The following is a 14,920-nucleotide window of genomic DNA, read 5'->3' as shown; positions in this document are numbered from 1 at the left end:
ACTCAGGCGACTCACCCGGCTTTTCCCTCCGCTGCACCCCCTGCTGGTGCTCTGAGGTGCCCTTATCTTATTGAGGACCTGAATTTGCTCCACTGTTACTGCTGGTGACTAGAGGGTACTGCATCTCCTTGGTGACTCGCATGGCGCAGCGTCCCTCCCATTCTCCCCCTGCTGGTTACGCGCGGTTACTACTGCCTTTCGCTCGCTGATGACGTGGCTTTGCTCTAACACGCTACTGCTGGTGACTAGCGGTTACTGCATCTCTCGGGTGACTCGCATGGCGCAGCATCTCTCCGCTTCTCCCCCTACTGGTTACGCGCGGTTACTACTGCCCTTCACTCGCTGCTGACGTGGCTTTGCACTCCCGCGCCGCCGCTGCCGACTAGGCATTACTGCACCTCTCCGGAGAACTCCGAGCCCGGGGCCGCTGCTCCCTTGCTGGTGGCGCGGGGGTACTGCAGCGCCTGGTGAGCAGCGCGGGGAGTCCGGAAACGCATGTCACGGCTTCCGGGTGACTGTCAGTTTGATGATGAGGCGGCGCTGAGTGTGTGGGAATCTGTCACATCTGAGTGTAAGTGGAAGGTGGAGCCGGTATGTGGAGGAGAGGAGTTGGGGAGGCAGGAGACAGCAGCTTCTGGCTGCGGACAAGGAGATTCTATGGGGAAAAGGCAGGGAAATTAATCAGTTCAGGACTGCAGGAAACAAGGGCTGAAATAGGGTCAACAGTAAATAAGGCGAACACATACGTTATGTATAGGTGTGTATATATATGTGTGTATATATGTGAGTTTATACATATGTGTGTGTATGTGTGTATACATAAGTGTGTGTGTGTATACATGTATGTGTGTATATGTGTGTATACATATGTGTGTATACATGTGTATATATATATATATGTGTATAGACATGTGTGTATATACATGTGTATAGACATGTGTGTACATGTGTGTATGTATACGTGTGTGTATATATATATATGTGTGTGTGTGTATGCATAGATTTATACATAAAAAAATTTTCTGGCTATCCATCCTATAGGATGATGATGGTTCCTTTCAGTCAATTTGTGGGGTTTGAGATGAGGATACCCCACTCCACAGAAAGGAACAGTGTGCACGTGAATGGGGCTGCACAGTTCTAGACCCACCCTCTTAACATCCCCTCCCAGATCCAGTGGCATGGTGAGGCCCAAGAAGGCCGGGTGACGTTCTGTTGTACTGGATGGCCAGACTCTGCTTCGATGCAAGGGATGACATTTCCACACTTGATGGCACATGTTTGCTAGATGGCCATTGACCCTACGAGAGGGTTCTTCTGCCCTTTGATAGATAGATAGATTTAAATAGATCACGTCAAGTCACCTTTATTTATCGTTCATATCGTGCTCGCACAGTTAAGACAAGATAGCATTTCTCCAGGACCACGGAGCTTATTTACATAATACAAGTTAGAATAGAAGTTTAAACACATTAAGATATTAAGATGTAAACTGTAAAATCCGTGGTACCCTATCCCCAAATGTCCTGGGAATTCAAAAGCCTGATGATGTGAGAGGGGAAAAATGCTGTTGCCCAATCTGGATGTTAGGGCCTGAGTGCTACGGTACCTCTATCAGATGACAAAAGGGAGAACAGTTTACATAAGGGATGTGTGGAGTCCTTCACAATGTTTGTTGCCTTTTGCCTGCATGAAGTGTTGTAATGTCCGTCGTGGTTTGAAGAAAGCCCCCAATAATCTTTTCTGCTGATTTCACTATCCTCTGCTGGGTCTTTCAGTCCAAGGAGGTATAGATAGATAGAGATATAGATAGATATATATACACACATTGTGTACATGTGTGTGATTGTAAAGAGCTTTTGGCATATTTCATAAATAGATGTATTGGGTAATGAGTTGAATTGTCATGGTGAAGCTGCATCAGTCATTGGTAAGGCTAAATTTGGAGAATTTAGTATCATTTTGGTCACCTACCTGCAGGAAATATATCAATATGATTGAAAGACTGCACAGATAATTTACAAGGATGTCTCCTGCTAGAACTTGAGCTGAGTTATAGGGAAAGGTCGAATGGGTTAGTGCTTTATTCTCTGGAGTATCAGTGATTTGTCCAATATTCTGAGGGTTACAGATAGGATCAATGCAAGCAGGGTTTTTCCACTAAGGTTGTTGGAGACAAGAACGTGGGTTGAGGGTGAATGGTGAAAAAATGAATCTTGTCAAGGGCTGTGAGAACAAGAGGCAAAGCGAGCAGTTTCCAAGCAATTAATTAGTGGTAAGTGCTCCTGAATCTCTCCATTGGCCAATGAGCTCTAGCCAAAAAGAAGCCCAAGCCAGTGAGTGAGTAGCCCTGTAAGAAGTTCGTCCTCAGCCTCTCAAGCCAAAGGATCAAGAGGCTGAGGACCAGCTTCTTGCAGGTAAGCTAAGATCAGGTAAGATCCTTGCATTTAAACAAAGAATAGTTAATGGAGACAGCAGATCGGGCAGTGGAATCCTCTGAATGTCGGATGTGAGAAATTTGGGACAGCACAATTGTCCCTGATGATTACATCTGCAAGAGGTACATCCAGCTCCTGGGAAACCCAGTTAGGGAACTGGAGACAGTGATAGACAGAAGCTTCAGGGAGACATTCGTCCCCAAAGGTCAGGAGGCAAGTAACTGGGTGACTGTAAGGAGAAGGATGGGGAATAGGCAGGCAGTGCAGAGCACCCCTGTGGCCGATTCCCTCAACAATAAGTATACCATTTTGGAAACTGTTGGGGGAGATGATCTACCAGGTAAAGTTGTGGTGGTCTCATCTCTGGCGCAGAGTCTGGCCATTCAGCTGAGAACGGAAGGGCTGGGGGAGGGGAGAGTGGTGGTGATTGGGAATTTGTTGGTTAGGCAAACAGGAAGTTCTGTGAATGAAATCGAGGCACCCGGTTGGTATGTTGCCTCTCAGGTGCCAGGGTCAGGGACGTCTCTGATCGAGTCCACTGCATTCTCAAGCGGGAGGGGGAGCAGCTGGATATCGTGATCCATGTGAGGGCCAATGACATAGATCAAAGAAGGAAGTATAGGGCATTAGGAAAGAAACTGAAAAGCAGGACCTCAAGGCTAGTAATCTCGGGATTGCTGCCTATGCCACGTGCCAGTGAGGGTAGGAACAGGGAATTGTGCCGATGAATGCATGACTGAAGAATTGGTGCAGGGGGGCAGTGGTTTGTATTTGTGGGTCATTGCTGGGGAAGGTCTAACCTGTACAACAAGGATGGGCTGGACCTGAACTGGAAAGGGACCAATATCCTGGCATACAGGTTTGCTAGAGCTGTTGGGGAGAGTTTAAACTAATTTGGCAGGGGGTTGGGAGCCAGAATGTGAGTGCAGAGATTAGGATAGATGGTCCAAAGCATGATCTGAGTTTGTGAATAAGAACAGACAGGGGAAGGAGCATAAATGTCATCAGAAGGTTTGAAATGTGTTCTATTTCAAAGCAAGGAGTAATAGGAATAATACTTAGAACGTGGATCAGTACGTGGAACTACGATGTTGTGGCCATAACAGAGACTTGGCTGGCAGAAGGGCAGGATAAGTGTTTTAAAAGGAATAGGATGGGAGGTAAAGGTGGGGGGGTTCATGGATAGTATCACGACTATAGAAAGGGAGGACACTGCAAAGAGTCTAATGGGTTGGCGTGGCTGGAAGTCAGAAATAGGAAGAGAGAAATCATTTTACTGGGAGTAGTATATAGGCCCCCAAATAGCCCTTGGGACACTGAGGAAAATAAAAACCGGCAGATTTTGGAATGGTGCAGAAATTACAGGTTGTTGTTATGGGAGATTTCAGCTTCCCTAATGTTGACTGGCACTTCCTGACTGCAAGAGAAATAGATGGTGTTAGGTGTCTCCTGACACAGTGTACGGACCAACCGACGAGAGGAGAGGCCTTACTGGATCTAATACTGGGTAATAAATCTGGTTAGGTGGCAGATCTATCGGTGAGGGGGGGGGGGCGGAATTTTGGTGAAGAGTGACCATAACTCCCTGAGCTCTAGCATAGCTATGGACAAGGACAAACGCATACAAAATGGGAAAGTGTTTAATTGGTGGAGGGCTAATTATGATGGGATGAGGCAGGATCGTGCAAGATAAAATTGGAAACCTCTTCACAGGAGAAAGCACAGGTTAAAGTGGAGGAGGTTTAGGGACTATTTATGCTGTGTTCGGTATAGGTTTGTCCCACTGGGACAGGGAAAAGGTAAGAAAAGGTAACTGTGGTTAAGAAAACAAATAGAGCAGCTACTTAAGAGGAAGAAGGAAGCATTCGTTAGATATAGGAAGCAGGAAAGAGGAAGGGCTCATGAGAAGTATATGGTAGCCAGGAAGGAGCTTAAGAAAGGACTTGGGAGACCTCAAAGGGGTCATGAGAAAGCCTTGGCAAGTAGGATTAAGGAGAACCCCAAGGCGTTCTATGTGCACGTGAAGAACAGAAGGATGATGAGGATGAAGGTGGGGCCGCTAAAGGATAAGGGAGGCAACATGTGCATGGAAGCAGAGGTTGAGGGGGGTCCTAAATTAATACTTTGCTTCAGTGTTCACCAGAAAAAAGGACCTTCATCATGGTTAAGTCAGAATAGAACAAGTTTGTGCGTTGGACCTCATTGAGATTGGGAAAGAGGAAATGCTGTATCTTCTTAGAAAAAAAATAGGATTGATAAACCCCATGCTGCTGCGGGAAGGGAGGAAAGAGATAGCTGGGGCTCAGCTATTAATCTTTGTGTCCTCCTTGGGCACAGGGGAGGTGCCGGAGGATTGAAGAATGGTCCTTGTTTATAAAAAGGTAATAGTGAGAATCCTGGGAATTATAGACCAGTGAGTTTTATGTTAGTGGTGTGCAAACTAGTGGAGAGGATTCTTAAAGGCAGAATTTATAAGCATTTGGAGAAGTACAGTCTACACCGGGATAGTCAGCATCGGTCATGCCTCATGAGCCTAATTGACGTTTTTGAGGAGGTAACAAAGAAAATTGATGAGGGTAAGGTGGTAGATGTGGTCTATGTGGATTTTGGTAAGGCATTTGACAAGGTCCGCCTTCAGAAAGTCATGAGCCATAGGATTACTTAAAGTGATATGTGAGTGGAAAGAAAAATGTTGAGAACCTCTGACCTAGATGAAGAGGCAGAAGGATGGGTTAGTGTTTGTGGATTATATGAAGGTTGGCGGAGTTGTGTATCATGTTGAAGGTTGTCGTAGATTACAAAAGGATATGGACAGGATGCAGAGTTGGGCAGAAATGAGGAAGGTGGAGTTCAATCCGGATAAATGTGAGGTGATGTATTTTGGAAGATGAAGTCTAAAGGCTGAGTACAGGGTTAATGGTTGGACACTCAACAGTGTGGATGGACAGAGGGATCTTGGGTCCAAATCCATATATCTCTCAAGGTTGCTGTACAAATTAATAGGATAGTTGAGAAGGCCTATGGGATGCTGGGCTTCATTCATATAAATCTTTGATGAGACCATACTTAGAGTATTGTGCTCATTTCTAGTCACCTCATTATAGGAAGCTGTGGAGGAGATTTACCAGGATGTTGCCTGGATTGGAAAATAAGACTTATGAGGCAAAGCTGGCAGAGCTAGGACTTTTCTCTTTGGCGCAAAGAAGAATAAGAGGTGACTTAATAGAGGTCTACAAGGTTCTGAGAGGCATAGATGAGGTAGACAGCCAGCATCTTTTTCTCAAATACCAGGGGACATCTGAACAAAGTGAGTGGAGGAAAATTTAGGGGAGACATCAGGGGCGGTTTTTTTTTAAGCACAGAGTTGCGGGGGCCTGGAAAGCCTTTTGTGGTGGAGGACGCGAATCATTAGGGGTATTTAATATATAGGTCCATGCAACATTGAGGGCTGAAGGGCCCATTTGTACTATTATGTTATATGTTTAAATGGAACATTAAGGGGGAACTTCTTCACTCAGCGGCGGTGGTGGATCCGGGTTGTACTTAATCATTTAAGAGAAACTGGGATAGGTGCATGGATGGAATGGGAGGGAACATAGAACAATACTGCACAGTACAGGCCCTTTGGCCCTCGATCTTGTGCCAACCTGTATATTACTTCATCAAAAGTATTAAACCCTCCCTATCCCATTAACCTCAATTTTTATTTCATTCGTGTGTCTAAGAGTCTCTTAAATGCCCCCAGTGTTTCAGCCCCCACCACCACTCCTGGCAAGGCATTCCAGACACCCACATCTCTGATCAACCTTTAGAGGCATCCTTGTTTTAATCCTTCTGATGAGTAGCCCTGTTAGGGGCCATTGTAGCCATTGCGAATAAGGGACTTGGGATGCATTTCCAAGTCAGGAGGGTGTGCAGTTTGGAGTAGAGCCTGTAGGTAGAATCCTGTGTTCATCTTGGTATGATGTCAGAGTAGCTCTTTTTTTTGTACATGTTGCACACTCCAGCTACTGTGCACTGTTGGCTGAGGGGAGTGTTTGTTCACTGAGGTGTTTTGCATTGAATGATGTCAGGCTTCTTGAGAGATATTGCCTGGGTACTCATCCAGGCAAGTTGAAAGCATTCCATCAAGCACCTTAATATGTGCCTAATGGATGGTGGAGAAGCCTTAGTGTTAGGAGATGAGTCACTTGCCATAGGATGCCTAACCTCTGAGCTACTCTTGTCACTGTGGTATATACTGTATGTATCAAGCTCTTGAACCTTCCCCTACTAGCCTTACCAGAAGCTTCTGACACCTCAAAAGGACATATCTGCACTATTGAAACACCACTTTTTTTCCTGACTCGACTGTAACTGTGAATACCTATTATCTATCTTTTATTGTTCTCCACAGTAATTAGTGTAATGCTTTTTTTTAACTGAGAATTTTGGGGCATCTGTACATTGTACTTCTGTGGATGACAATAAACTTATTCTCGTTAGGTGCCAGTTTTCTAACTATACAGGAAATTCTCAGGGGAAGGCACAGTTCATTCTGGATCTTCAGTTCCATTGTGAGGATCTTGTCTGATTCCCTGATTCGTGACAGCAAGCTATTGAGGGCTTTTGTGGCTGTAGGAACCACACGTGTGGCTGTTGGTGACTCGAGGCGAGGAACACACACGGACTGCAGACTGCTGGAGACTGGCTGAAGGAGTACCAGGTATCAGGTCCGAGATGCGAGAGGGTGTCGAGGGCGCTGAAGGGTTCTTAATTGTATTGGAAGTTCAGATTGTGACCTTGGGTTGCGGATGGTTTGATCTAGACTCTGTGTTGCTGTGGAGGCTGTGGGGTGCTGAAAGTGAATTGGTGGGGGGGGGGGATTTCTCTTTTTGACTGTAAGAGGCACTTCAGGCAATTTCTGCTGATGGCAAATCTGCCTGCCTTACCGCAGACTAAAGCAATTTCATGTAATATTGTAGCTCACTGCTACAAGCTATGTCTCTGCAAAGCCTATAGTGCAGGAGAAGTTATATCTGCAGGCAGGTTAGCTCCAGAAAGAACACACTGTTCCCAAAAAGAACAACACGAACCCAGTTGAGTGGAGTTAACACACTGCGCTTTATTGGGCTCACAGCCTTGCTTTTATTCTCAAGCTGAGGGGCGTGGTCAAAACCCTCTCAGCACTGATTAGTGTGTTTGTGATCCGCTTTCCCTGATAGGCCAGTTAAGCTCTTTTGGTTATGGCCAATTGGAGGGCAGCGCTGCTGGATCGTGGCGTTTGTCCTTCATTTTGGAAGGTCCCGTGGGGGAGCTGCGAATGGCTGTTACAATGTGATGCTTTTTAATTACATGACAATAAATTGAATCTTGGATTGAGTTCAGGAGTTGAGAGTTCATGTTGAAACTCCACAAATCTCTGGTGAGACCACACCAGCAGTATTCTGTTCAGTTCTGATTGGGAAACGCTCATCCTGAAGTACAGAGAGCTCTCATAGGAAAAGATGCTTGAAACTAGCAGATGCCGTAGATGCAGCTGGGGCCTTTGAGGTCATTAGGAGGCAAATGCAATCCCTCTCCATGCAGGCCAACATGTAGCACAATGATAAAAGGGTCAATGACACAGAGAAAGCTGCAGACATCTGAGAACTCTTAGTGGTGCGGCAGGCTACACCCCTTCAATGACCACAGGAAATGCCTTGCGTGTGGTTCGAAGTGCAGGACCTGTGGGAAGGCAAATCACTGGGAAAAGAAGATCTGTAGGTCTGACACTAAAAGAGAGAGAAAACAAGAATACAGAAGGAAAGTACACCACGTCGAGGGATGTGACAGCAGTGACTCCGACACACTGATACTCGATATCAAAACAATACTCCTCCATGAGACATCCAAGAAAGGGAAGGGAGAAAAAAGTGAATTGCACACCACGATCCAAGTGAAAAGAAAGATTGTAAACAAGCCAACAATATTTAACTTGAAAATAAAGTTGGATACTGGATCACAAAGCAACGTCCTCCCACTCAGACGGTCCCGTCAGATAATCTCTGTAACAATGAGATCGGGGAGAAGAAAATATCCAAGAGGATCAGTAGCAACATCCTGCTTGAGCAACGCCCTCTAATCACAAACAAGGGAGGGCATGTACCCTGAATGCTTTGATGACACAGTTGGTGCTTTGAATACCACAAAACCATAGACCCAGAATGCAAACCAATAGTCCATGCTCCACGGAAGGTGTCAACAGAGTTGAAACAAAGGCGCTCCTGAAACAGGAGCTCGAAGATATGAAAGAAAAACGAATGATAGTGAAGGTGGTTGAGCCAACTGACTGGATTAATTCCATTGTAATGAAGCAAAAACCGAATGGCCACCTGGGGATATGCCTGGATCCCAAAGACTTAAACCAAGCAATCAAAAGAGGTCACTATCCAACATCAACGCTGGAAGACATCACTTCTGAACTAGCAGGATCCAAAATCTTTAGCAAGCTAGATGCAAAGAATTGGTATTGGAACGTGAAACTGGATGAAGCATGGACACTGCTCCCAACGTTCAAAACTCCATTCGACCAGTACAAGTTCCTTCGACTACCTTTTGGCCTAAAGGTGAGCCAAGGTATCTTCCTGCAAGAGATGGATGAGACCTACAGGGGATGCAAGGGCACTGTTGGCATCGTAGACGACATTCAGGTCTTCAGTGGAGACGAGAAAACCCACGATCTTCACCTACACGAAGGCATGAAGAGAACAAGAGGGGCCGGCATCAAACTCAATGCAGACAAATGCATCATTAAGGAGAAGGAGAGCCAATTCTTCAGAATGTTGTACACACCTCATGGAGCCAGGCCAAGCCCAGAGAAGTAACAGCTATTGCTGAAATGGGACACCCAAAGGACAAAAAGGAACTAAGAAGCTTCCTTGACCTGGTGCAATACATGAGTTCCTTCACCCCACACATGTCAGACCACACAGCCAACCTCAGAGAGTTGCTGAAAGAGGATGTGGAGTTTCAGTGGTTATCATTGCATCAACAACATTTCGACAAGCTTAAGGAAGTGGTCTTTAGAGAAATAGAACTGAGCTACCATGACAGAATAAAAGCTGTCACATTACAAGTAGACGCTTCCATCAGAGGCCTTTGGGGATCATTGGTTCAGGAAGGAAAACTGATAGCCTTTGCTTCAAAAGCCCTGAGAACATACGCCAATATCGAAAGGGAGCTGTTGGCAGTTGTATATGGATGTGAAAAATTCCACAAATTCCTCTATGGGAGACAGTTTGTGGTAGAGAGTGATCATTGCCCACTGCAACACATCTAGAAAAAGAACCTAAGCAAGGCACCAGCCAGGTTACAGAGGCTATACCTCCAACTCCAATGAAGTACAGGCCAGGGAAGGGAGTGGTGCTCGCCGATTCCTTGTCACGTCTTTCCCCAAAATAAAATTACGAAATGAAAGACATGGAGATCAAGGTACATCACCTCATCAGTATGACCCGTAACAAACTAAACCCGATTAAAGGAGAAACTACAAAGGACAAGGTGCTGCAGCTACTCTTGCAGCAGATGATACAGGGATGGCCAGAAAGGATAGAACAGGTGCAGCCTACAATACATATCCCTGGACAACGGTGTACTGCTGGCAGAGTCTCAGCTGATAATACCAGAGACAATGCAAAAAAAAATCTTCAGAAAATACACCAAGGCCACATGGGAATGGAGAAATGCAAAGTCAGCAGTTTTCTGGATAGGCATGTGTAAGGACATTGAAAAAATGGTGGCTACATGTCCAGCATGCCAGAAATACACAACAAAAGGTAGAGATGATTCCCGCTGAAATACCCGCCAAGCCATGGCACACTGTGGGAGCAGACCTATTCATAGAAAACCAAGAGTAGTATCTCATTAGATCCTGCTACTACTCCAAATTCCCCTTCATCAGGAAAGTGAAAGGCTTGAAAGCACCGACCATCACTGTTGCAGTACGAGCGCTTTTCACGGAACAGGGGAGACCCGAACAAGTCATATGTTACGATGGGACCCAATTTACATTGCATAAGTTCAGAGAAACAGCTGCAGAATATGGGTTCACCATCACTATATCATCACCACATTACCCCAAGGGCCATGGATTAATTGAGAGGCATGTACAGACAATTAAATCCACTCTCAGTAAGTGTCGAGAGTCAAAGGAAGACTCTTACATTGCTCTTCTGTCACTGTGAGCAACACCCTTGAGGACCAACATGAAGTCCCTGACAGAGCTTCTGAATGGCAGAAAGTACAAAACAACCCTGCCAAGCAAAATTTAACCACCAGACGACCAAGAGGAAATAAGAGGAAAGTTGTCAACATTATAACAAACATATATAAACATTACAAAGTCTTCACAGGCCAGCATGTGCATGTTCAAGAGCCAGTGATTAAAAACCTGGAGTCCAGCAAAGATTGTTAGAGAAGCTGAGACACCAAGGTCATACATCATGGAGACAGAATCTGGCAGGCAGCTGAGATGAAGCAGGGCCCATATTCGCCCAGAACACGAGGTGAAATCCCAACCAACAACATCGCAAGGACTGCACAGCAAGAAGCAGGAGAACCGCAGAACCACAGTTAGAACAAGGTCTATGAGGCGGAGAAGCAATATCCTACCACCAGTGTAATTATGCTGAAGAGAATATAGAACCACAAATGTGTAAATAGAATAGTTAATTCTTAATTGCAGATAAAGAAGCAGTAATGATAAAATTTTAATAATTTTTTTTCTTAAGAAGGAGGGATGTTGTATACTGAGGAAACCTGGGACTATTTTATACTAGAGCAGGAACACTAACACTGTAAGAGCCACATCACACTTGAGAGTCGTGCGTGTGCAGTAAGACACATCATATCAATATGTGACCCAGTAGCTGAATGTGAGTAAAGAAATGTGCTGTTAAACTATAGTGTTTATTAAGACCTCCAATGGTACAACCCAACTGTATTTTAGCCCTTAGGAAGTCATTGGGAGTTCCCTTAGGGGCCAATTTCTGTTTTACGGCATCTTCTATGGTCCGGCAATGGCCTGGTCCCAATGCCGGATTAAAGCGGTACAACCTGCTCTTTTATGGAGCAGTCTGTTTGAATGTTCTCGAATCCTCGGGGTCTGAAGGCATTAAAATATATGATTTATAAGCCACAAGGAGTCTCTTGGGGTGTGATTAGCTACTAATAGCAGCGCTTCTTGCTGTAATGGAGTTCTCACGCTTTGCAAAGTGTTTAAAAGTTTGTGCGGCTGTATTTGTGTTTGTTTTCAAACAACCAAAGGCCATTTTACACCCCCACTCTGTTTCCCGGCTCTGATCCACTGATTCTTCGGCATCTGTAGCCCTCCACATCTGGCAACAAAGGTAGACACCATAGACTTGAATACAGATTGACAAGGGTCTTCAATTTTTTTTAAATGCTGCCGCCTCTGTTCTACAGGCCTTTAAACCTACCCAAGAAAGTCAAGCGGGCGGCCAGACAGTAGGACCCTGCGTAGATGCACTGATGGTCTGTGGCCACATTGCAGTAGTAACAGTAGCACTGCCATCTGCAGGATAGTGTAGGACCTGAGGGCATATCCTCAGAATAAAAGGACATCCTTTAGAACAGAGATGAGGAGACATTTCTTCAGCCAGAGGAGGGTGATTCCTGCTCTGTTAGAGTTCAAAGGGAACTAGGTATCCTTGAGCAGCAATCACTTAAAGTTAGTGTGTGATTACAGCAAGTAGTTGGGTAGTCTTTTATCGCAAGTAGATTTGAATGCAAGAGTAAAAATTGGTGAGCTGACAGCTGGAATATTGATCTAAGGAATGTCATACTTGCAGCAAAGTTTCACAGGATTAATTCCTGGGATGGTTGTTCTCCAGAGAAGAGATAAAGCGGCCTGATGCACAACAGAATGAGAGGGGGGACATTGAAATGGCGGCACAGTTTAGCATTGTGATGAGGGTGATGCTATTACAGCGCTAATGACCTGGGTTTAAATCTGGTGTTACCTGTAAGGAATTTGTGTGTTCTCCCGTGACTGCTCGGGCTACCTCCCACTCATCCAGGGATTGTTGGTTAATTGGTGTATTTGGGGAGCACTGGCTTGTGGGCCAGAAGGGCCTGTTATTGCATTGCATGTCTAAATTTTTTAAAACATTAAAAAACTGGTTGGGATGTCTGGAACTGGCGGGATAAGGACTGAGATGAGGAAAAGAGCAGCAGCCCAATCAATTATATTCAAAGCAGCACTGCAGGATGTGTACTTGAATGTTCAGGGTATCAAGGAAATTTGGTCGGCGCAAGGAACTATTGCGGAGGTAAAGGTTAATAACCTTATAGAGTGTGAGGCAAGAATCAGAGGTCAAATGGCCTCTCGTGTTTACATGCGTGTGTTCATGTGTTTCTCAGAGTGTAAATTAATAATATCAGTGTGTAAAAGAATGAATATCTCTTTGCATCCTTCGTGTTGTATCTATACATCCCCATCACTGTACATTGTTACAGTCACTTTTTAAATGTAAATTTTTTAATTTAAACATACAGCATGGTAACAGGCCATTTCGGCCCATGAGTCTGTGCAGCTCAATTTACATCCCATTAACCAACACACCCCCAGTGGGAGGAAACCCACACAGTCACAGGGAAAATGTACATACTCACAGGCAGCGTGGGATTCGAACCCGACTCCAGTCCTGATTGTAAAGGTGTTGCGCTAACCGCTACATCAACCATGCCGCCCTATTTAAGCCATTGCCACCACTGTTCCACCTTGTCGATAGTCCTCCCTCCACTGCTTGAGGAGCTTCTTCTCAGTCTCAGGCCCTCAGTTCCCGGTAATAGGAAGTCTCTAGATCGTGGTCTTTCCCCACAGCGTCCTCACATTGGCTGCATCAAGCCTCAGTGTGTCCTACAGCCTGGAATGTGCCACTCGGCAACATTTTCTCACTGACAACTCTGTGTGCTGGAAGACCAACAAGTTCCAGGCAGTCAAAAGTGCATTTTTTGCAGAATTGATGGTCTTTCAGCGGTTCTGGATGTCTAATTCTGTGTGTGACCCCGGGAAAAACCAGTAATTCATCTCCTGTCACACTGCTGCTGGGAATGCAAGTACCCTTGCATCCTTTACCCAGGGGATGATGGTTTGAATGTGCAAATGCCCAGTCTTTGAAGAATTTGATGTAATGTGCTGAGAATGACTTTTGTTTTTGCAAGTTGACATAATATTCCCTAGGACCTTAATGGAGGTTAATGAACATAGAGTGGGAGCATTGACAGAAATATTTAAAATGACCTGGCCATGGGGGAAGTGACATGGGACTGGAGGGTGGCTCATGTTGTTCTGCTGTTCAAAAAAGGACCCAAAAGTAAACCTGGTAATTATAGACCTGTAAGTCTGCGTCGGTGGTAGGTAAATTAATGGAAAGTGTTCCTAGTTGTATATACAACTATTTGGAAAGACTGGGATTGATTCCGAGTAGTTAGCGTGGTTTTGAACGTGGTAGATCATCTTAAACAAATCTTATAGATTTTTTCAAAGACGTTACTAAAAAGGTCGATGAAGAGAAGGCAGTGGATGTTGTCTATTTGGACTTTAGTAAGGCTTTTGACAAGGTTCCCCATAAGAGGTTAAAGGTGGAAGCATTAGGTATTAATGATGAAGTAATGAAATGGTTAGATGTGAGATGCTAGAGAGTTGTGGTGGAAAATTGTTTGTCGAATTGGAGTCTGGTGACGAGTGGAGTGCCTCAGGGATCGGTACTGGGTCCAGTGCTGTTTGTCATATATTAACGATTTAGATGATAGGGTGGCAAATTGGATAAGTAAAGTTGCAGATGATACAAAGTTGGCAGTATTGTGGACAGCGAGGAAGATTATCAAAGCTTACGGGGTGATATAGGACAGTTAGAGAAGTGGGCTGAAAGATGGCAGATGGAATTTAATACTGATAAATGTGAGATGCTACATTTTGGTTGGACTTATCAAAATAGATTATACACATTAAATTGAAGACAATTGAGGAGTGCAGAAGAACAAAGGGATTTAGGAGTCATGGTACATAATTCCCTGAAAGTGGTAAAGAAGACATTCAGTATGTGGGCTTTCATAAATCAGAGTATAGAATACAGGAGTTGGGATGTTATGTTGAAATTGTATAAGACACTGGTGAGGCCAAATTTGTAATACTGTGTGCAGTTTTGGTTGCCGAATTACAGGAAGGATATAAACAGAATAGAGAGAGTGCAGAGGAGGTTTACAAGAATGTTACCGGGGTTTCAGGGTTTGAGTTACATGGAAAGGTTGAGCAGGCTGGGACTTTATTCCCTGGAGCGTGGAAGATTCAGGGGTAATTTGATAGAGGTATTCAAAATTATGGGGGGAAAGATAGTCAATGTGGATAGCCTTTTTCCATTGAGAGTGGGGGAGATTCAAACAAGAGGACATGGATTGAGAGTAAAAGGGGAAACATAAGGGGGTATTTCTTCACACAG

At 44.8% G+C, this 14,920-nt stretch overlaps 1 protein-coding gene across 1 annotated transcript in view; it reads left to right on the top strand.

Annotated features, from left to right (window-relative positions):
• Positions 1 to 499: 499 nt before the first annotated feature.
• LOC138758564 (TLC domain-containing protein 4-B-like) overlaps positions 500 to 14,920 on the top strand; it is a 34,302-nt gene continuing 19,881 nt past the window's right edge. The window contains exon 1 of the mRNA XM_069927662.1: positions 500 to 571. The gene's annotated coding sequence lies outside the window, so the exon portion shown is untranslated. The remainder of the gene's footprint in view (positions 572 to 14,920) is intronic.

This window comes from Narcine bancroftii, chromosome 3 (assembly GCF_036971445.1).
Source record: "Narcine bancroftii isolate sNarBan1 chromosome 3, sNarBan1.hap1, whole genome shotgun sequence".
NCBI lineage: Eukaryota > Metazoa > Chordata > Chondrichthyes > Torpediniformes > Narcinidae > Narcine > Narcine bancroftii.
The sequence above is the reverse complement of the archived record's forward strand: the minus strand, read 5'-3'. Positions and strand labels throughout refer to the sequence as shown.